Source organism: Protopterus annectens, chromosome 6.part0 (genome assembly GCF_019279795.1).
Source record: "Protopterus annectens isolate FY-2018-M chromosome 6.part0, PAN1.0, whole genome shotgun sequence".
NCBI classification, from domain to species: domain Eukaryota; kingdom Metazoa; phylum Chordata; order Ceratodontiformes; family Protopteridae; genus Protopterus; species Protopterus annectens.
The window spans coordinates 1476589473-1476614926 of NC_056737.1; positions in this window are offsets into that span (position 1 = coordinate 1476589473).

The window sequence follows — 25454 nt, forward strand, 5'->3', positions numbered from 1 at the left end:
AAAGAATCCCTGCTACACAGCCGCAGAGGAACAGGAAATCCACTGCTGCCAGGTTCCGCACTATACCCTGCTGTTTTCCAGGGCCAGCCAGCACCAGCATGAGTGTACTGCACTGCGGCAAGAACTTGTTCGTCGGGTAAATGACATAGGCATGCATAACCAGATATATGAGCAGGTACACCATCAATGCAGTAATTTATGTCTGGCGGCGTGCGTCTGATATCCATAGACAACAGCTTGCCACAGGTGGTGGGTTGGCCATACATCCCTCCTCACCAGAGTGGAGGAACTGCTCCTAAGTGTGGTGGCTCCTGGCCTACAGCAGCAACATTACACATGTGTCATCATGGAGGCCGGAACCACCCAGCATGGTGACATGGGGTGTGCAGGTAACATGCCCTAGCTGTAGTCTACTGTTACCTGTAATGCTAGATTATGCATATGTGGGATGTGTACTGTGTTTAGCAGATGTGCTGCCTATTGTGTGCAATACTGATATTTTGAATAGTATCCATACACCTATGCCTGTTGTTCTACTGTAGTTTAGCACACTCACAGTAGCAATGCCACAGTTGTGGCCACTGACAAACTGTGTCATATTCTTGTAGGTCCTTCTGGTGTGACAGCAGGGCAGACAATACATGCTGGTGACTGTGTTAACACATTAAAATTGGTATTGAAATGTGCATGTCATAGGTGAGGTGTAGGCCATGTACACATAACACACCTATGCATAAGGCATGCTGTGCATGTTTGCTGTGAGACATTAAACATCTCAGTAAAGTCAGTAGCTGCCTCAATCACATGCAATGCACAGAGCACCAGACACAAATGTGGCAACACTGCACTGAACATTGGATAGGCATAGTTGACACATATGTACACAACATAACACGTTTGTCATACGCAGTATACCTCAACATGCTACACATAGTGTAACCGGACACCCACTGCCAGGTCACACTTCAGTATCCCACATGTCATCCACACACCACACATAATATACCTGAGGGGTAGGGGCCTAGCATGGGGCTGTGCAGCAGTCTTCAACACATAACACAGTCATGTTAGGCAATGTTCCCTATTGGGCACCTCACACACCCTTGTGCACCCTGGCTGTGTAATTGTGAACTTAGCCATAGCACTGTGGTTCAGGTACAGTATGCTAGGCAGTGGTCTAGCACACGTTAGTGGCCTTGAGTGACCACATGATGCATCATGATGATGGCTAATGGTACTACACCCCATACAGTTACAATGACACAGTACTGCACATAGCTGTCATTGCTTTGCACTGCAATGTTGTGTGTGCACACATATGCACCTATACACATTATGCATAGCATGTTGTGTGTGCAAACATATGCAACTATACACAATATGCATAGTAGTTGCATTCTGTACAAAGTGACCCATATTTGTCCTGGAATGATATCAGGTATATAGGTCACATGACACACACTGGGTATGTGTGATGTTGAATGTTGCAGTCATGTATCATGCAATGTCATGGCTGGCACTGGCATATCTGGAATATGACCCACACTCACCATAACCACTGTACAATAGCCATGTCCACGATTGGTATTCCATCACGTATACATGTACCACTCATCCTGTGTGTGTACATAGCATGCATGTGCTACACCTGTGTCCACAATTATCAGCTACAGACACAGACACTGCATTCAGACATGGAAATCCATGTGACACAGAGATAACACATGCAGCCATGGTATGTATACCTGTGAGTGATGGTGCACAGGACATTGCAGAGCTTATAATACTTGCACAGAAATGTTGTGTCCTTGTACACATTGTGTTCCAGGGTGTAGGCAATCTCTGAACATGTACACACATGCACCACAGTCATGTACACTGTCATTAACTATGGCTGTGTACACTCACACTGCATGGACCTGATCAGCACATATTCTGCATGCTGACACTTGTGACGTGACTGGTTGCCTTGAGATACTGTCATCCACCTTTAACCACTATTGAGTATGTTTTGGATTGCTGTTGTGTGTGTGTATCTGCTGTAGTGAGGAGTGTGCATGTGTTCCTGTGTGCATGTGTGCATGTGTGCATGTGTTTATGTGTGCATGTGTGCATGTGTTCATGTGTGCATGTGTGCATATGTGCATGTGTGCATGTGTCCATGTGCAGACTGTAAAGTGTGTTTCCTGTCTTCCTCTCACAGGTGCTGAGTTAGGGGTTGGCAAAACCAGCAGGTGACCTGAAACCACTGCCACGAATAGTGGTGATGATGACACATGTATTTTGGCACAGGGAGATTTGACAGGGTCTGTCGTTCATCCGTCAATCGACAGTACACAGCGTTCAACCCCATCTATGCGCACACTCATACTGTCAATACATCCCTCACCACCAATGACCATAGGCGAGGGACAGCATATAGTTGGCATTGACCAGGAGAATATGGTACCCATGGCACTTGCATCCCCTCACAGCAGCCATAGCCATTGACCCGGAATGGTACCATATAGGTGGAGGTCCAGGGGTTCTCGGGGGAGCACCACTGGTCGTATTGCCCCTGGCAGGTGTGCCCTCACAAGTCTTACGATGACCAGTATGTTCCGGGCTGTAATGCAGGCTCAGGAATGTATGGAACGATATACCAGGCAGGGACTTAGGGCGCAGAGGGCACATTACACCACTATCAATGACAGCATCCATGACCTTGCCGGTGCCATTCGGACTTACACCGAGGTCGTTGATAGACGTTGGGGGGAGACAATAGATGGCCTCCACAACATGTCTTCCTTGAGCCAGGACCATGCGGGATGGTTGCGACATTGACGAGGATGCATGCCAGCAACAACAACAGCTGGCAGTGGTCGCGGATGGCCCAAAGTTCACAGCCGCTCCCATAGTGGCAGTACCAGCCCCAGCAATGCTAGGGCTGGCCTGTCCATTGACCGTCCCAGTAGACCACATGCACGTGGCTCTGGCCAGTCCCAGAAGGGACATGGGTCCAGTCATCATACCTCTGCCTCTGATGACAGTACCCAGTCAGGGTTGGTACCCGATACTGTCCGTAGCACCCCTGCCAGTCACAGATACTGTGTCCGTGGCTGGAGACAGTGATCTTTACAGCCTAGCAGGTATAGTCTGTGGCTGTCCCACAAACTACCGTATATGGCAGCCACATGGTGGAGCTGTGTGCATGCAGACACACACACACATTAAGCAAACAACTAGGGCTCACACATACACACACACATTACATCAACATTGGCCCATGCTGTACTGTTGTCCCTCACACACACACACACACACACACACACACACACACACACACACACACACACACACACACACACACAGACATGTCAATTGGATGGTTCAATGTCAGGCTCTGGCAAACAACAAAACTCCCTGTGCATATGATGATACCTGTGCAGCCTCTTGTCATCTGCATCACTGACGGAGGGACAGGCTAACATGGTGCTGATGCACAGGTTGACACTATAGCAGTGTAGCAATAAAACAAGTTGTCAACACGGAAGTGTAACTACATACTTGTAGGTATATCTGAGCAGACATTATGCATCAAATCTCTGATTGTCAATGTAGCATTGTTTACACCACTGTTAGGTCTGAGTATGTATTATCCACCCATGTGCCACTTGACTGAAGTGTAATGTGTTGCCAGCATGTGTTAGTGAGTGGACAGTACGTGTGTGATGTGTGCAGTACAGATTAGCAAGTGTACATCTGTGAACATAGTGGGTGCGCACTGTCTGGATGTACGTGCATAGTGGACACATGGGACGTGTGGCATACCCTGTCGTACACACTGTTAACATCTCATAGCATCTTTCAATGGCCAGTATGCATTCTACTACAGTAATGTTCTAACATGGGTAGACGTGTGTATGACATGGGTGGACACTATGCTGTGGGTGATACCGTTAATATCTGTCATTGATTTGCAGTCTGGTAGTATACACAACCTCAACAGCATGACTATAAGCAATCATTGGATGATGTCCTGACAAATGACACACAGTAGTATGGAACCCAGTATCAATTGGATCCTTCCGGTGCTACACCATAACACTAACCAGTGGTAATGACCGCCACCCATTACTGTGACCACACCTGTTTGTCATATAGCCCCCTTAGGTAAATCTGGAAATGCATGGATTGGCCTACAATGCATTCCCTGGATGGGACGCATATCCTACACAAGGGTATCATACAGACAGATACCTGTTGTCTGATACATGCTGTATAGCAGTAAGCCGACTATGGCATAGTCATCCTCATGTACTATACATACTATCCCGTCAGTACCACACAGGTGGTAGCCCTCAACATGTATGTTGGGTAACATTGTGTACATACAGACCCATGTTATGTCATGTGTCCCTTGGTATCCACATATCCATAGGTATTGTGGAGTCCCAAGGTGTATCACATAAGACATTAGAGGCCTGAATGCATATCCACAAGGCAGTCATACACCTATAAAGACTGTCCATTCTTGGCAGACTTTGTTGTGTATGACCATGTCTGACATATACCCCGGGCATATACCCTCAATCACACTACTCTTAATTAACTGTCATGGGTGTGTGTGCCACAGAACATGACAGTGGACGGCCTTGTCACATACATACATATGTGACCTATGATCTGAGAAGCAGTATCACAACCTGTCAATGGAAACAAATGCATTCATGTAGTATGCAGGCTTCACACCTATGTACTGATTGAGGGGACATGTACACATATATATTTGCCACACAGATACCTGATGTGTGCAATGCACTTATTGTTGTAATCATACTATGTCATACCATAGTAAAAGCAAAACCCACACTGCATTGCCACACACATAGTCAGCATTTGCAGGATTTAAACCCCAACCTAACTATGTTATGATACTAAAGAGAGACACATTAACAGGGTGCGCTATTTGCTTTACTAGTGGGTTTCCTTCTCCGGCTGTATTTGTAGGATGGTGACATCATCAGTCTTTCCAAAGAGGAATGTACCTCTTTATGTTATGTCATGTGTCCCTTGGTATCCACATATCCATAGGTATTGTGGAGTCCCAAGGTGTATCACATAAGACATTAGAGGCCTGAATGCATATCTACAAGGCAGTCGTACACCTATAAAGACTGTCCATTCTTGGCAGACTTTGTTATGTATGACCATGTCTGACATATACCCCGGGCATATACCCTCACTCACACTACTCTTAAGTAACTGCCATGGGTGTGTGTGTCACAGAACATGACAGTGGACGGCCTTGTCACATACATACATATGTGACCTACGATCTGAGAAGCAGCGGCACAACCTGTCAATGGAAACAAATGTATTCATGTAGTATGCAGGCTTCACACCTATGTACTGATTGAGGGGACATATACACATATATATTTGCCACGCAGATACCTGATGTGTGCAATGCACTTACTGTTGTAATCATACTATGTCATACCATAATAAAAGCAAAATCCACACCGCATTGACACACACACACAGTCAGCATTTGTAGGATTCAAACCCCTACTTAACTACGTTATGATACTAGAAAAAGACGCATGAACGTGGTACGCTATTTGCTTTACTGGCTGGTTTTTCTTCTCCGGCTGTATTTGTAGGATGGTGACATCATCAGTCTTTCCAAAGAAGAATCCTCTTTATGTGAGTTTTCGCAGTCTCCAAAAAGGGGACACCTCTCAAAGGAAACTGCACACATACACCACCCCCAACACACACATACTCACTGTTTGCAGGATTCAAGCCCCTACCTAACTATGTTATGATACTAGAGAGAAACACATTAACATGGTGCACTATTTGCTTTAATGGCTGGTTTCCCTTCTCTGGCTGTATTTGTAGGATGGTGACATCATCAGTCTTTCCAAAGAGGAATGTACCTCTTTTAGTGAGTTTTCCCAGTCTCCAAAAAGGGGACACCTCTCAAAGAGAAAAACACATGCACACACACTCACTGTTTGCAGGATTCATACCCCTACCTACCTATGTTATGATATTAGAGAAAGACACATTAACCTGGCATGCTATTTGCTTTACTAGCGGGTTTCTCTTTTCCGGCTGTATTTGCAGGATGGTGACATCATCAGTCTTTCCAAAGAGGAATGTACCTCTTTTAGTGAGTTTTCCCATTCTCCAAAAATGGGACACGTCTCACAGGAAACTGCACACATACACCCCACCCCACACACACAGGGTTTGCAGGACTCAAACCCCTACTTAACTATGTTATAATACTAGAGAGAGAGACAGACAAATTAACATGGAGCTCTATTTGCTTTATTGGCTGGTTGCCCTTCTCCGGCTGTATTTGTAGGATGGTGACATCATCAGTCTTTCCAAAGAGGAATGTACCTCTTTTAGTGAGTTTTTCCAGTCTCCAAAAAGGGGACACCTCTCAAAGGAAACTGCACACATACACCCCCCACAAACACACCCACACACACTATTTGCAGGATTCAAACCCCTACCTAACTATGTTATGATACTAGAGAGAGACATATTAACATGGTGCACTATTTGCTTTACTGGCTGGTTTTCTTTCTCCGGCTGTATTTGTAGGATGGTGACATCATCAGACTGGACATGGTGATGTGTGTACACTTTGTTTTATGCCATTCCAGGAATGGTCCATGTGGGTCAGCAGGTGTCAACAGCTTGCACAAGACCTCAGAATCCTTACCTTGTGTGATCTATCTGTGGATACATTGACATTCTGTCATACGTCAACACATTTTTATGCACAGCTTGTTGGTTTTGTGGATACTGCATGTGTCTGGGATGTTGATAAAGGGCTATTCAAAGTCTATGTGACACATGTGTAGATGTGTTCATTGATGTATTTCCTGGGTGCCTGCCTTGCAAACAGTCTAGCATGTTTGGGAACCATGATCCGCACATGAACATACCACGGTTGGTAGGGTTGTGTGTATGTCAGCTTCCAATAGCTCTGTTTATGACTGCAACCATGATGGACTCCATGACCTTGCAGATCAGACTTCATAGGTGTACTGGACTTGAATTCCCATGGTGTGTTGTGCACCAACACTTGTGAGGAGTGCCATATGTAGCTGTGACACATTCAACGGTTCCACATCCTGTGTAGGGGGTGAGGATCAGCTGACTGTTCAGGTGCATGATCTGTTTGTTCTGTAGTTTGTGCATGACATATATTGGGAATCAATGTATTCCACTTGCTGCCATGCTTTTGGAAGTGGGGGTATCTGCTCATCCATTCTACATGTGATATCTCCTGGTATGATGATGTGGACTATTATCAATGGGAGATGGGTATGTATATATGGGCTTGTCTGTCATGATGTCAGCATTGTCACTCAAGTACAGTTGGCCCTGACTCAGGACATATATAGGTGTACATTGCTATTTATGACATAGCTGAAGGAGGTGTCATGATTCAGTCTGGACTCCTTCTCAGCTACTCTTTACAAACCACCAGTGAACATGAGCACGAATCCCTGTTATACTTTTACACACTTAACACTCTACTGATCCTTTGTGATCAGGCTACAGAGTATGTCATGATAATATCCTGGCATGTCCAGGGGTTGCTTTCGTGTGTACTTCAGTCCAGCTTGTGGATATTGTGATATTGACACAATGTCACATCTCCCTCATGTACACAGACAACCCTCTCCTCCTCCCAACAAACTCAGGTATATGTGTGAGATGCACCTATATAGACATACAGGGTGCTGAACTCTCTCGACCCATGACTGGCACAGTCTATCAGGTGGTGAAGGTAACCACACACACCACATATCAGTCTCACATATCCTCTAGCAACAGCACTCAAACCACATTATCACACATAGACATACTCAGATGCTGTAAATGTACTCTACCTATGCAGCAGAGACCTCCAAAGCAGACACACACACACCTGCTACTCCACTACAATACCCACATATCACATAGTTCACAATGTCAGTGTGCCACATAGTCACTGCCCTTCGGACTAAACAACACACCTAATACACTTGTGATAGGCGGCACTTATTGTCAGACACACTGACGTACCACTCACCAGACCTAACAAGGGAACAGTCACTTTGGGCTGTCTGTTGGGTGTCAGGATATGCCGCATAACACAGGCAGTCAGGTCACTCCAAAGCAAGTACAGGACTGGCACCATCATTGTCCATGCTGGTGTGTATAACCGCAGACGTTATTCCCTGGACCACATGACATGATACATGGAGGAACACTCTGATCATGTAGCCCAGGCCAGTATGACCCTGACCTTGTCTAGCATCTTACACCCACCAAGTATGATGTCACAGTATACAGACACACATATCACATTTAACAGTTGCCTAACAAATTTGTTTAATTCATAGGGGATACAGTGTCTGTCAGCCTGTGGTGACATGCTCAACATGCCACATAGCTTCACTATGGACAGCTTGCACCTGTCGCCCTTGGACTTTGGAATGCTGGCTAAGGCTCTTGCTACCACCATAGTGCCTTTTTTAAGCAGGGCTCAGAAGACAAACACAACTCCATAGACATTACAGGTTAAATGAAACTAAGGGTAATGCTGCTCAACAACAGTCGTGTTAACCTCATATTGTGGCCACTGAAGACTCTCCTCAGTATGGAGGATAGAGATATCTGTGCACTGACAGACGCCTGGTTCAGGCTCACTTATGCACACCAGCACTACCAGTTTATGTTTCATACCATGCTGTCTGACAACAAGACTTGGAACAGACAACACAACTAGGGTGACTATCCATATACATCACAGATACACACACCTCCGGGTTAGTAGCACTGCACAAAGCATCACAGACCATACATATACAACTACCATTGTGCAATACTGCCTTTCAGTTTGTTGCATGCTACAGAACACACTCCCAAACTCAGGGACCTCTCTCGGCTTTCGTGGGAACTATGGAGAATATGAAGGTCTCCACAGACACCATTATATTGTGTTTCTTCATATACACAAATATTGACTGGGGGTACTACTCAAGCCCCGACACCCTTGCCCAACAGTCGCTAAAATTTGTAGACTCATATAATATGGCACAACCAGTCAGCACAGCCACAAGGGGGAATACATATTGGACATGATCATCACCAACATGGGGACTCTATGTTCCACACCAGCGATATACCCCTCATTGGTAAGGTCAGAACATACATGTATCTCACTGGACATACATATACCCTCCACACACCCATCCTGGGTAATCTTGGTGAACTTCTCATGCGCCAATGTCTCACATCACGAAAGCAAGGTGGTATCCTTCAGAGACCCTGAGACAGTGGCAAATATGGCTCACACTGCTGCATCCTTTACATACACATTCTATGGACACCTAGCGGACAGCATAGATTGTGCTATCCCAAATAACAACAGGACTCACTACTCCAATGGCAGGGGACCTGTGTGGTAGATCCCAGGCATAAATAAGCTGTACAACCTCAGGAGGAAGCTACTACATGATAGAGCACAATCCCAGACTGGGAAGGCATCTGTGATCTGTACTAGCAGACATCTATGATCACTCATGAACTTTTCTAAGGACCGCTTCTACCAGACAATTGCAACAGACACGTAGGACTATCACACGGCCTTCTTCAGCTATGTCAGGAACCTGGGTGGACACTCACTGATATGCTGTGAGTTACTGCATACTGACTAAGCCTACCCTGAACCCAAAGGCATTGCCAACATCCTGGAAAACAGGTTCAGTGCAGATATCTCCCACCCATCCCCCCTAAGGAGCAACTATCCATCCCAACAGAGTATAACCTCCCTGACATCACACAGTAACAGGTGAGTGTTGCCCTCCCCAAAGCGTACATCACAGTATCAATGTGGCCAGATGGTGTCCCAGCCTGTATCTTACATGAGCATCATGACAGACGCAACCCTCACATTACATCACTGTCTAGTATCGGAGTTACCACAGGATATGTACCCAAGGAATGGCGTACAGCGAGAGTGGTCCCGCTCCACACAGCTGGTGCCACAACAGACCACATACACTATTGCCCTATAAACCTAAGTAGCCTGTTCTGCAAAGCTATGGAGCATTTTCTCATGGAACTCATACACATAGACATCAGGAACCTACAGACACTGTTTCCTACACATTTCAGCATTGTTGTGGGCAGGTCTTGCCTCTTGAACCTGTTTGTATTCTTTAAATGGCTAAAAGGTCCATCGACATAGGGACGGCTGTCCACACAGCCTACCTGAACCCTGCAAAACCCTTCAACACAATAACCCACTGGGCCATTATGCATAGGTTCACCAGCATCGATATGGACACATATCTCACATGATGGATTGATACCTGGATCAGGGTTAGCACCCACATGGTCAGAATTGCAGGTGCCATGTCTGACTATACACCAGTTACACATGGCATCCCACACAGCTTGGTCCTGGGACCTCTCTTGTTCAGTATATATTTGTCTGATGTACAGGCTACCACAGGGGGAATATGGCTGAACATGTTTGCACTTGACTGCAAACTGGGTGCCATGATCAACTCTCCAGCTGCCACATGCATACTCAAGCAGGGTCTCACAGAGATGGATGACTGATGCCTGAGCCATGGCCTACAGATAAATGCCATTAGTTGCATAGTCATCCTCTTTAGGAATAACAACATGCCCACACATTACCACATAGGTAGTACTCCAGTACATATGGTAGGAGTTGTTAGGGGTTTGGGGACATGACTTGTTCGTACTGTCGCCTTTGACATTCACGTTGCCAAAGTAGCTGGACACACCTTCTATGTGGGCCACCTTATCCCATATGGTTTCACATCTAGATCGAGTGAGGTCATTGTGCCCCTGTACTCATCACATCCATACTTGGTTACAATGCCACATTTGGGGTGTACCTTACCCGACACCTGCAGCAACTGTACTGGCCATGGAAGTTCCTCACCAAGCAGATCTAGGGACTCACACAGATGCCCTGCAAAGTTCAGATGCAGTTACTCCAGCTGTACTCAGTCGCTTACCACCTACTCGGATATGATGTGTGCCTGTTGTTTACAGATGAACCAAACCCAGAATTACTAGACATGCTCCACCTCAGGATATCCGACTCCCTTGGAGCTAAACACTCCAGGGACGTATACCTCAGCACAGATGTTAATAGGACATTGTGGTGTGACAGATTCTTATCCCAGAGGCTCCACTCAGTCCAGAATGTAATCCCAGTTTCACATAGGCAGAGCCACCCACTGACCACCTTCTGGAGATATCTTAACGACTGCAAGGGTGATCATGTGTTTACCCCTGGGATATCTTCTGTGTCCCTGCTAGACAGAGGCACACTAGCCTAAATGAACATGGGCTATCTTGTGTGACCTACTATTCACACACACAGTGTAGTAATCTGATAGGGTTGCGAATACCAAACACACTCTGGCTAGGCTTGTACACGCCCTAGGGCAGATAGCCTAGTATCGACCTATGAACCTATGCTAATGTTAAAAATGCACAATTTTTATTGCTGATACTGTTTGCAGGTCTTTATCATCTATCATCTTTGCTTTACCAGTTTCTATGAACAACTTTGGCATCTGCAGAACATATTTGATTATGACAGGGTTCCACTGTATTATAGATGTGTCTGTTCTCATATGACTGTGTGCACAGGGCGGATTGCTGTATAGTGACAGGTTCCTGGGTTAACACTTGCAACTGCCAGATATGCGTGGCCCACTGCTGTACTCAGACATGGCCTAAGTGTGTGAGCATGCCCAGTTCTGCCATTCCATGTTTTGTTGCCTGACATTTGTCTCATTTATTCAAGTGTGTGAGCATGCCTAGTGTGAGCTTTCAGTATGTTGCTATCTGAGGTCCACTACATTGGTTGATGTATGTGAACATGACCGATATTAACATTTATACTGGTTGTGTTGGAAGTCATGTTCTGTTCTCACTGCAGGACTCACCTTTGTGTCATAACTCAGCAAGGATTATGCTGTGCCTGCTGGGTTTCCATGAAATACTTTGAATAGACTTATCAACATTCCTTCATACAGGCTGACCACTGCAATACTGTCATGGTTTAGTGGTCCAGTACTTGGCTATAGTGCACAGTATCCTGGGTTTGAGGCCCATCACTGCTTTATATTTTCATACTGAGCAGACCAGACTGCTAGGGCCCGTTAAGCAAATATGAGCATGTTGGCACTTGTTCAGCTATGCCCTACTTAGACCAGGCTTGTCCGACATTGCTCAATATTCACCAACATTGCTGGACGTTGCCCAATATTACTGAACACTGACCACAGTTGTGCTAGTTGGTGTGTACAATTTTGTTTGCATATACTACATGGTGGTAAATGCTGTTTAGCACTGCTTTATATTGCTTAACACATGGCAATCATGTCTTAGGTGGTGCTGCAGGGCTGCTTATGTCGGATGCACATACTACACTCCCTGTACATGTTTGAAAGCAGGTAGTGTCAACTTAGGCACACCTTTTTCTATATGTGCGAGTCGGAGAGAGGTATAATTTCCAGAGTTCCTACTGAGACAGTGTATGTGCTATGCATTGCCTCTTTGCCAAGGCCAAATCATACTGGGCATGCCTCCTTCTGCCTACTGGGGCAGGCTCAGGTTGTTCTTCCTCTGAGTCACGCTCTGCTTGTGATGGCCTTGGCAATGATGGGGGGCTGTTTGGCCCAGGCCTATGCTGGTCCTGCTGCAGCTGTTTTTGCAGGATCATATTATGTAGTATAGCACATACCATGACAATTTGGGTACATGTAGTTGGTGAGTACTGCAAGGCTCCACCAGATGTGTCCAGGCACTGGAACCATGACTTGAGCAGCCCAAACACACACACTCTATTACATTATGTGTTTGTGCGTGATCCTCATTATGGCATTCCTGTTCAGGTGTGTGTGCATTTCTGATGGGTGTCATCAGCCATGGCTCCAGTGCATATCCAGCATCCCCCACTAGGTGACCATGTGGGATGTCCCCATTGCCAAATGTCTGGTACAGCTATGTCAGATGCCAGATATGGGAATCATGGTAGCTTCCAGGGCAGCCTGCACACACATTCAGTATTATGCCCTGGGCATCACACATGACCTGGCAGTTGATGGAGGGGAAGCCCTTGCGGTTGAAGTAGACCCTACCCTGCTCGCTGGCTGGTGCTTTGATGCATATGTGCGTGCAGTCTATTGCACCCACTACCTCAGGGTATTCCGCTATTTGCTGGAAGAGATGCATATTGCTGGCCAATACCTCACGAAAATTGGGGAAATATACATGATCACCGACATGTGCTGACATGGCATCCAGGAACTGGTGTAGTACCCTGGATGCTGATGCCTGTGATATCCCCATCATATCACCAGTTGGTCTCTGGAAGGTACCTGTTGCTAATATTCTTAGGCTAACACATACCTTGGTTGCCACTGGGATGGCTTCCCCCTCTGTTGGTTCTGTGTGTGTGAGGCGTGGCCTGCACAGCTCAACAATTTGCTGCAGGAGGTCTCTGTCCACTCTATAGCACTCCACTATCTCCAGCTCATGTAGCCCCTGGTAGGTTACCCTGGGCCTGTACACTCTTCTCCGTCTACTCACTGTGGGTTGTCCAGCAGCATTTCCATTGTCACCACCCTCAGCATGTTACATATGTCGCCTTATAACAGCAATGGCAGCCCCTAACATTTCTTTGTCTCAGTAAAGCTTTTTCAGTTTTCACTTCTATTTGCTTACTGCAGTGTCTGTTGTTAGAAACATACTGGACTGTTGTTTGCAGAGTTTTAAGTGCTAGGCTGGGCTGGGCTAGTGTAGTGCCTGTGCAATTGCCTTATTCTGATTGTTTTCACCTGCTAGCTCTGCTAGTACTCCCTGGTAGCTTCCTACTATTTGTTGTGCTTCCTTTTTCCTTTCTGTTTCCTCAGGGGGGAGCGCCATGCACACAAGCGCAACACCCGCACAGCAGCTAACATGCACGCACACATGCTTACACGAAGTAGAACTTGCTTATTCGGGTTAAAAAATGCGCACACAAGTACAAACACGCTTACAACTCTTTAAACAGCCTTATACATGCTTACTCAGGCTTAAACACGCGCACTCACGCTTACACGCGCGCAGTTTGTTTTATTTGGGTTTACACGCTCGCACACGTGTGCATACCCATTCAGCAAGAAACTTTGGTGTTATCCATGGCATACACCTTCCATTTCTTGCCTTTCCCTAGCCTACCTGTTGACACACCTCTTTCCATGATGTATAAATGACAGCTGACACATGCCACTCTGCTCCAATGAGTTTCACTTCTTTCATACATACCCCCCTCGTGATGTCACCTATCTTCTACTTTGTTACTCCCCATATCCTACTCCTACACTCCACTGACTGTGCTCATTTGCTATGTAAACTTGTGATTCACTATCCTAACACTCATTTACATACGATTGCCTACTGATGCTTGGTTACATCTCTTAGACTGAGCTTCCTCCCTTAGCAACCTCTACTCGGTGGCCATGTTGTCTTCAGCCTGCCATTCCCTTGCATTGTACATTAACAATTTCAATAAAATCCACATTTGTGGGGTTTATTTTTAAGTATTCTGGGTTTTAGAGTGCACCCCGTTTGCGTGGCACTGCGCTATGCTTAAACATCGGAAATCAGCGAAAAAAAATTATTTTTATTTTCATATTGCATCAGGAAACATTTCCAATGGCCATAAATTTGGCCATTGGCATGCTTCCTGCACTGGATGCAACCTGTATTTGGAGCTGTCACGGCTCCGTTTTGCTATTTGCAGGATGGTACTCAGTTGTCAACTGAGTACATTTCTGCAAGTAACACTGCTCTTACTCGGACAGATTTGGGTTTCCTGAATTGCAAATCTACCTCATTTGCATGCCTTTCGCCTGCAATTGAAGTAATTTGCATATCCCAGCCCTGTCCGTGTAAGAGCCGTTTTAGGAGCTTTCTTACATGCCCCTACAGGCTCTTTCTGGATCGCTCATCGGACATGATGGCTGTATGGAATCTTACTCTACTCTAAGACTCTGTGCAAGCCTTCGTGAATCCGGCCCAATATTTCGTCTGAGCTATTAAACTTTTAGCTTCCCACTTTATTATATTACTCTATAATTGTATACTGATTTCTTTCTTTCTTTTCAAGTAGAATTCTTTTTCTTCAATGCTTGAAAGCTGCCTTCCCCATACCATTGTTAATCTTGATTTTTTTTGTTTCTTTTTGGACAGATTAAAATGGCTGCTAGGAGGTAAATACAATAGTTTTTAGCTCCTTGACTATATTATTTACATCCAGCATTTTCCCATCTCATTTCCAACATTCTCCATCTTACAAAGATGTCAAATACTTTCACTATTGCTACAATACATTATTTTGAGGATTTTACATGAATTAGATGCTTTCTTAGAGCTGTGATCAACTTACTGTGTGACCAACTGACAAGGAAGGCTTGCTGATAAGGGCTGCTGGACCTGAATATTATCTCTTCCCTACAAAAAAGAGAAAGGAAATCAGTATCTCTAAGTCTTGTCAAGCAATTCACTTCTCAGGGAAAAAAAAGCTTCAGTTATGTCGCAGGAGTTAGATTTAATGGAAGTGCAAACCTGCAAGACAAAATCTTCTGCAGTGAGAAGTCTAGGGAAAAAGTCAGCAAACAGAACTTATATACCTGGAAAAAAAGAAGAAAAAAGTCTTCTTCAGCTAAATCTAAACTAGATCAAACATTTGCCATGGAGGAATTAATAATAGATATTCAATCAATTCAGAATGCAATAGAAAATTTCCCAGAACAACCTCCTACTCCGACTAATACCCTAATGTCCATTTCTAAGCAGCTTGAATGTACTGAAGATTGCATTACTGCTTGTGAATATGAAATCTTAGTATTAGAAACTTCAACGAAATCTAACTCTCAAGAAATCCATAAAATCAATGACAAATTGTTAATTTAGAAGCACTCAGTGGAAGGAGCAATATATTAATTAGAAGCATTTCTGAAAGAGTTGAAAAGCAATATTAAATGAAAATCAAACAAAACATGTTTAATGTTCATCAGTATATCAAAAGTATCATTATAGAAAGGGCCCACAGAGCATTAAGAAAAATGCAAACTGATGAACAACTGAGGCAAATACACACTGAACTACTAAACTAGCAAGGTGTTTGGAAAATCATCATCACCATGAAATCTAAACCCAACTTCATGTGGAATGGCCATAAAATCATATTTGCACTGGATCTACCCTTTCAAATAGAAGTAGGTAGACAAAAACTTTCATCATGCATTAATTAAAAATAATATTAAAATTTAGATGGCATAACCTGCAAAACCAAGCTTCATCTTTTCTGGTACCAGACACTCAATGACTGATGCTAAAAAAAAAAAAAAAAAAAAAAAAAAAAATCATTAACATTTTTTTTTTTGATATACAGCTCTACTTTAGTTTTCTGCATGAATACAAAAATGAAAAGATACATTTTCTTTTTCTATTACCAATCAGGTGAGATGATTGCATCTTCAAGAGCTACCTATTTTCCAGGCACACCAAATTGTGTGCTATATTGCTCTATAGTGAAAATATAACTACACCACTGTTCTACATCATACATTGCTGCTTTCAACAGATTTACCCAAAGTACATGTTTTACTTAATCATTTCCAGGTACACATATTAATAACTTTACCCAGTTGATTTCTAGTCAAGATACTGGATTTCACTACAGTCTGATTGTAGGGAAGTTTCTATTTACCAAGGCTGTCATGCAGTCATTTTGTTGGGCCTCCATCCTGTAGATCATTCTTGCTTTCTTTTCTGACAAAAGAACATGGTGCTAATCTGAAAAAAAAATCTTACTGACTCTAAAATGCCAAATAACAACAAGGATGATTATGATTTTATGCTAAATGATAAACCAGTTTTAGCTAGTAGCTTTGGTATACCAAAAATACACAAATGTCTTGAGCACCCACCTTTTAGACTGATAGTTGATGGGTGTAGGTCTAAATCTTATTATATTGCAAAATGGATTGATAATAAGATAAAAAATAGTATATCAAATAATACTAATATATTAAAGGACTCATAGCAGCTTTTGGAGAAATTAAACAGTATATCTTACAGTGAAGATGGATTTTTTGTACTCATGGATGTTCACGATCTATTTTCTGTTATACCCCATGAATTGGGTTTAGTTTGGTGTGAAGAGCAATTATAGTCTACAAAATTATTAAACAACACCATAGTTAATGCCTGCACGTCCCTTATGGAAGTAGTTTTGAAAAATAACTTCATTTATTTTGAAGGCCAAACCTATAAGCAGACCACTGGTGTGGCGATGGGGGGAGCATGCGCCCCTAGTTTTGCAAATTATGCTATGGCCCACTGGAAATCTGAATATATCTTACATAGTCCGTGTTCCAAATGTTGGTCCATATATATTAGATTTGTGGACGATGTTTTCATTTATTGGATTGATATGGAGGATAAACTGAATGAATTTTTACTATATATAGACAATACTGTTGATTTTTTTGAGGTTCTCCTCCCACTAGCATCGAGACACCATTTCCTTTTTGGATGTTGAGATAGGAAAAGATTTTGAAAATCATTGTTTTTATTCTAACCTATATAGGAATCCAACTTTTTCCAACACTTATTTACATTATTCCAGTTGGCATCTCGAATATAAAAAAAAAAGCAGTGGTAAAGGGGCAGCTTGTTCGGGCAGCCAAAAATGGTTTCCAAAAATAATCAGTTTATTCAAGAAGCCAATAAGATAGTTGATATATTTCGAAGAAGGGCCTACCCGGAAGGTTTATTAAATAGGGTATATAATGAAGTTATTACCAAAAGGGGAAATGGCACTTATTTACCCATATTGGGTTGTTATTTGACCAATAAAAATTATAATGCTAACACATTAGTTGAAGGGAATAAATATGTACTTAGTTTTATTACTACTTTTAATTTGGATAGTGATTTGATTTTTAGTAATATTCGAAAAAATAGGTATGTAATACTCAAAAACAATGATTTGGTGGACAAGGTGGGGCCCACACAAACTATGGTCTACAAAAAAGATAGGTCTTTAAAAGTCAGATTGGAAAAGGGGATCTTTAATTGTACAGGTATGAGACAGGTTCAACTTGGTACTAAACATGTGGTTGTTGCTCTCTATGCCCTTATATAAATATATATATATATATATATATATATATATATATATATATATATATATATATATATATATATAATATATTTATATAAATATAAATAACAAGGATAGTTTTTGTATTAGGAATAGGAAGTATAAAGTTAAAGGACACTTTTCATGTAACACTTCTAATGTTGTTTACCTTGTGCAATGTAACCAATGTTTAGCATTTTATATTGGAAAAACTAGTAGGGCTTTCAAAAAGTGAATATATGAACATGCTTTAGATATTAGAAACAAAAAAAGCACAAACGCAATTTATAGGCATGTAGAAAAATTTGATAATCATAATTTTAACTTTTTAATTATAGAACAGGTACAAAAGGATTTACAAGAGTGGGTAATAAATGAACATTTGGACAAACAGGAATTAAGATGGCAGATTTTATTAGATGCCTGTAACTATACTGGATTAAATGATAGTTGTTCCATTACCCCCCTAATAAAATTAATGGCATATAGTATAAAATGAATTTGTATTTTATAATGTTTTTAGTAGTTTGTTGGTTTTACTTTAACTGATTTAATTAATAAGTCATGTGATTAATAAGTGAGGGGTACATATAGGGAAGGTTTTTGATTAACTGATGTTGTTCTGATAAAGGTTTACGAAAGCGCTTAACAACTGCTTTAATTTGGTGAATAAAGAGTTTTAGCTGACTGGTTGCTGATCTTCTGGAGTTTGTTCTGCAACGTTGTTCCTGGTCAAAAGAAATCTTAAGTCTCATTTGCTCCTAGCCAGACTGGACATATATTGTTTGGAAGTTGTGTGATATAGAATAGAAGTAAAAGAAACTCAGGAGACTCAGGAGAGATGGGTTTGGATGGATGTAGCCAGCCACTCCTTTATACAATCACTAAATAGTAATATCAAATATATGAAATATACATTTTTAATTTCAGACATAGTTTTTTACTACATATTTCCATCTGTCATGTCAATCTAATATATACTTAAAAGTAGACAGTTGGATTACTTTGCTAAGCATTAATGTAAGTCATGTTATTGCTTAATCTTGTTAATTTTTTTGTTTTCTACTGATTCTGATTTTGAAATTACAACTGGGGTCAATGCTTTAGATCAGATAATGTTATAGGAATTGTTCTAGAGTTTAGACAGTTTGTAAAGAATCAGATGCAAGTATACCTAGATACAACTTGTATATTGTGCTTACCATTAGATGGTTGTTCCAACTTGATGTAGAGATATGTGCATTTTTTTAATCTTCTGTTAAAAACCTTCCCCAGGTTATAAAGAACTTTCCTGTTTCATGCAAATGAGTTTCTTTAGGTAAATTTCTTTTTCAACAAATGTATCATAATTATCTATTCTCCATCAACGGAATTTGGGGTTAGGCCCAGAATGGAAGAGTTGCTACGATTTTGTTCTCTTCACACAAGTAGGTTCATGGTTTTGCATAATTTCTCAATTACTTGTCACATAAGCTCAACAGGTGCTTTTTGTATTCTGTTTCAAAGGTAACACCTTGAACTGTACTGTAAAACTTTCTTTTTACCCAGCTAAATGCTGTATATTATTTCCAGTGACTTCATATTTTCCTGTCTTTTAGACTACTACCACACAAAGAACTTTTGGATAAAAAAATACTTCAATTGTAAATTATCACCTTTAACTGATCTGCTGAGTCAATGAATGTAAACTGAATACAATCCATCAAAAAATTTAAACTATTTGTCCACAGATTGTATAAATCTAATGTACATCTTATTTTTACAGAAGAGATGCATATGAAATCCAGAGATAGGTAAAAATGTATAATAGTAGCATGGGAAAACTAGTAAAAGTTCTAGAGGTGTTATTCTTATAAAATTATCATTTTGGGGAAGAATGTTACTGTTAAAGTAGACCCTGAATGAAGATAGTGTTATTTTTTCACCAAATACAGCAAAAGTGATAAACCTATATGCTTCTAAATGTGTATGCTCCTTGCTACAATCAGACTGAGTTTAATGCCAAATTTTACAGCTGTCTCAATAATTATAAACAAAATTACTATTTTATAATTTCTAGTGACCGGAACTCAGTTCTTACTCTGAAAAAAGATTGTGCTAGTATCTCATTAAACAAACAACTCTGCATTTTAACAATCTTAGAACTGGTGGCAGACCTAGAACTATCCGACCCCTTTAAAGTGTCTAATTCTTACAATCAAATCCATAGATATACATATATGTCCTGGTCAAGAACTGATTTCTTCTTATTCTGTGATAAACTAACATGTGCTATTTCTGATTTTGTGACAGATGCTAAATATTTTTTTCTGACCTTTCAAAAATGACTTTCTCTGAACTGGAACTACCCCATAGACCCTAGAATCCATTGTTACTCATAGCCATGACATCCACCCTTTCTTCAAAAGGATGATGCTATAAGCAAAACAATTTCCTTACTTGAAAGTTTCTATGGATTGGCATAATGATTTAGGCATTTACCTCACAAACAATAAGCACAGGGTTTAATACTAGCCAAGGAAAATTGGCTAGGCTTAAATGATCCGCTAGGGCTGCTTGCATAGTTTTTAACTATAAGTTCTGGCATACAGTGGGCAGCAGTAAAAGCATAATTAAGAAAGAACTCACTTGCTAAGGCCTCTTCTACAGTAAACCCTTTAAACAAAAATAAAAAGATTTCAAATTGAAACTTCTTAACCTTAAAGCTAAGAAAACCATAAATAGTAATATGAACCTAGTATAGATGAAACCAGCTCCATTTCTGAATGAGTTTCTTAATTATGCCAGATTTCATTGCCAAATATAAATCTATACCATGGGAAATAACTAATTAAACATTTTACAATCTCAGAAATTTGTATATCAGACATATAGAATGCAAATTTTTTGACCTGCATGGATTTACTGCAGCTTTTATAAATCATTTATAAACACTGTTACTGAAATATTACTAAAGCTATATAATACCATTAGCATTAACAGTATTTCAGACTTATTTCTTAATCAGCCTAAAACCATTCTTATTCCCAAGCCCAACAAAGATCTAACCAATCTATCAAGCTACAGACCCTTTGCCTTAATTAATATTGATTTCAAAATAATGCATATTTACTTACAATTCACTAACATGATGTTCTCTCATCAATCTTACAACCTTTTCAGTCTAGTTTTCTTCAAACAAGGCAAGAAAATGACCCACATTAACTTTAGAAACTTTACAAATTTAGCTATAACAGTAGTAATGATGTTCACACTTTGGCAATCAACACTTCAAAAGGTTTTGACAGAACAGACCATAATTTTGTATTTGCAGTTATGGAAAACTTTGGCTTTCCACAAATGTTTATTAAATATATTTAAATGCTTTACAGTAATACTATTACCAGGCCCTATATTAACAAGACATAAGAATAATCTATCCTATGTAAAATATCAGTGATCCAAGGTTTTGAATAGTTCATCTTTTGAAGAAGTCATCTAGGGATTTTGTTATTTGGGTAAGTGTAATTGCAATAAAGGAAGGTAGACCCAGTTATATCAAAAGCTGGTCAAACCTGATTTTTTCTTTTCTTTTCTTTCCATAAATAGCCATTACAAAATGTGTGTCTTCCCCAGATTATTATTTTACACTAGAATTTCCTGTTATAAAATTCCTCATAAATACTTTTGCACATAAAATCACATATAATACGTTGACTGTACTTAAGTCCCATAGAGGTTTGAGCCTGCCTGATTTCTATCTGTTACTTGATTTTTTAATTCAAATAGACTATTGGTAATAATTTCAATCAGTCCTAAAACTGACAAATGGGCTCCAGCATGGGCCAAAATATGGACCAACAGAATAAAAACATATACATGTAACCTATTCATATTTTCAGTTTTTAATGTTTCATGATAATTTCTTAACAAATTTCATTTTGCCTTTTAAGAAAGCTGTCCAAATTGGAAGAATATTTATTTATTTATTTATTTATTTAACCTATTTCTGTGTATAAACTTGAATCCAAATATTAAATTTAACAATAAAATGCTGGATTTATATATTTATCCATTAATTAAATATTAAATGGTTAGTAATTTCCATGTGGGATCCTCACATTCAAGTGAGCAAATTAGAATAAAATCAAACCTTCCTAAAGGATATATAGTAATTATTAATCAACATAATCTCTTTCATTTAAAATGTAAGTCTAAATCTCAATTAGATAAAATAAAAACTTCTGAAAAAAATCTATGGACACACTTATTTCTGATAAAGCCCTATCAAATTGATATCTTACTTATTTCATATCCTTATATTGGTCCAAACATGACTCATTAGTTAACAATAACATATCTATATCTAAGATAATACAAACAAAATTAAATTATATTTCCCTTAAAAAATTGTTTTTCACTCATCTTATAATTATGAGTAATACTTACTTAACACCTTACAGGAAAACAAGTTTATTCCCTGGAAATTTCACTGATTGTTTATTATACAGTTCCAACAAGGCAGATATACTACACATAATTTTTAACTATAGATTCTCCAGAAATTTATGGTCCGCCCTTCAACATAAATTTACATCTAGTGGCTACAGCAACTTAAAAATAACTAGGGAATTTGCATTGTTGCACATTCCAGCAAAGAAATTAAACCCCATTAATGTAAAAACTTTCTTAACTATTTTATGCAAATAAAGTTCTATATTAAAAGAAATGGGTGGACCTTGAAGTACTTAACTGGCAAGCTTTCAAGATTTGTATTAAATCTTTCAATTTATGCCATTAAATTAAAATCAAAAGGCTTCCTGGTGTTAAAGTTTGAGGAATGCATTACAGCTAATTAGTGAAATCTAATTTTGAACACAAGTATTAACCAGTTTTATGTTCTGTTATTTTCTTACTGCTTGCAACTCAACCATTAATATTAATACTATTTAAAAATAGTGCAAAAAGTTGTATGTTTGTTGTTCTTGTATTTTTGTTTTAAAATATTATTTGTTCTTATTTTATGTATTCAGTGCTATTATTTGAGAAATGTTACTAAGACATATTTAAAAAAAATCTTGCAGTCCTTTTGTTTCTATACCCCTGAATAAAAATTCACCCTGGGATGCATGAAGCTCGGCGCAAGGCCGGCATAAGGCTTGCGCCGGCCGTGTGGCATATATATGGGGTAGTTACGCCATATGCATATTAATAAAGGCATGCAGCCACCATAGCCACATGCATAGGAAACATGCACGAGTGCAAGGGGCGTATCAAAGTTGCGCATGGAGGGGTGTCAATGTTGGCTGCCGAGGAGCAACCTAAACTGCTGAATATTATATTCTGCCAGCAATAGTAATTGTACCTATCAGTGTCCATGGATACTGAAACGTATGCAAAGCATAGGCCCTGCGAACAGAAAATGAAGAATCAAACACAAATGCACGGTAGGGAATAACGGGTCCCTACCCTTGAACAAATGACATGAAAACCGTGTGCCTGTAGTCCAACGTAGTGTTGATAGCTATACCATGTGGAAGTGAAACGTATCATATGTTAGCTCGCCACCAGTAGGTACGTCCAGTCCAACGGAGAGGGTCACCAGCCGACCCATAATGTGAGGGAGGGAACATAGCTGTGCAGATGTGTCCATAACAAAATACACGAGGAGAAATGTAGATACATGTAGTGACCATATGTCTGAATCATATCCCACAAGTCATGTAATAGTCACATACAAAAGGTATGTCCGTATTTCACATACAAAATGTGATAGGAAATAGCATACGCATGTAAACGAAACAGAAGGAGCATTTAAACAGCCATAACAATACGGACACATGTAGGCCAAAAGGAACAGTATGATCTGTACCATCGACCAAGACTACCACCTGTCCCACTTTGCGAGCGACAGTCCCTCTGTGGGCAGATGTGCCCTGACACAAACATGTAAAACTGGCAAATGTCCAGAGAATATAGGACATAATTCTTCCGTAGACGTCATGCAATAGTTGCATTAAACATATTTCACTGAACGTATATTACATAAATGTCATAACAAACAGAATAAGATACTGAAATGCTACAAGAAGAAGCTTAGATATAAGCAAGAATTGTAAGTTCTATATGCCGAACTGACCATGGGTATGTGTCGGCCTGTAAAATATGCTGTGTTCACCACAAATGTCACAGTAGGGTTGCCACCTTTTCAAATGGTCAAAGTGGGACATGTTTGGTACAGACATCAGATTTTACAGGCCGACACATAACCACGACCAGTACAAAGGACAGAACATAACTGTTTTGCCTACAGAAAAGCGTATTCTTGTAGCATTTTATTTGCTTATTCTGTTTCTCATAACATTTAGGTATTTCAGATACAGAATAACTGTTTAATGCAACTATCACATAAAATATAAGAAATAATTTTGTCCTCAAATCTCAGGACATTTGCCATGTTTACAATTACATGTCAGGACACAACTGCCCAAAGAGGGACTATCCCTCGCAAAGTGGGACAGGTGGTAACCCTATGTCACACTGTGGCCAATTGAAAATGTGGAAACACAACCGTTGACTGTGGGGAGGCATTGTCCACAACAGTCAGACATGTGTAAGGAATAGCTTGGACATAGGAAAAGGTGCCATCCTACCAATCAGTACAACAGGCTGGCAAAATCCGGAAGGCAGCTGTATAATCTGAACGTGTATGTGACACAGTCGAACGGGTAGTACCCGGATACACCAACCAAGTAATGAAAGTGAAGTATGGGCGTGTACCTATGTGCGTGAGGTATAGCATGTGGAAAGCAAACATGGCAGGGTAGTCCACACAACCTAAAGGTACCCGACACATGTGGGGTGGTCAATGTGTAACTCTGGCCGTGTCATGGGCCAACAACCAAAGTAGTGCTCTATGGGGTGTGAGGAATTCACGTGTGAGGGGTGGGTGTTTAATGGTAAATTCCTCAAAGGTGATACTGTGTCGTATGCAGAAAAGGTGAACCGAGGTGTATGAGGGGCAGTGGGTGAAGTGGAAAGAAACACAACCACATGTAGAAACAGCTGCAAGACAAGCAGACAGGCCTTAATGTAGAACACAATCCCACAAACATATGAATATGGAAATATGCGAGACAAATGTATAGATACGTCACCGTCACATACCCACAGATGGGTCCTGATGGAACTGGCCATAACAAACGCAACACAACTGGATGCATAATGG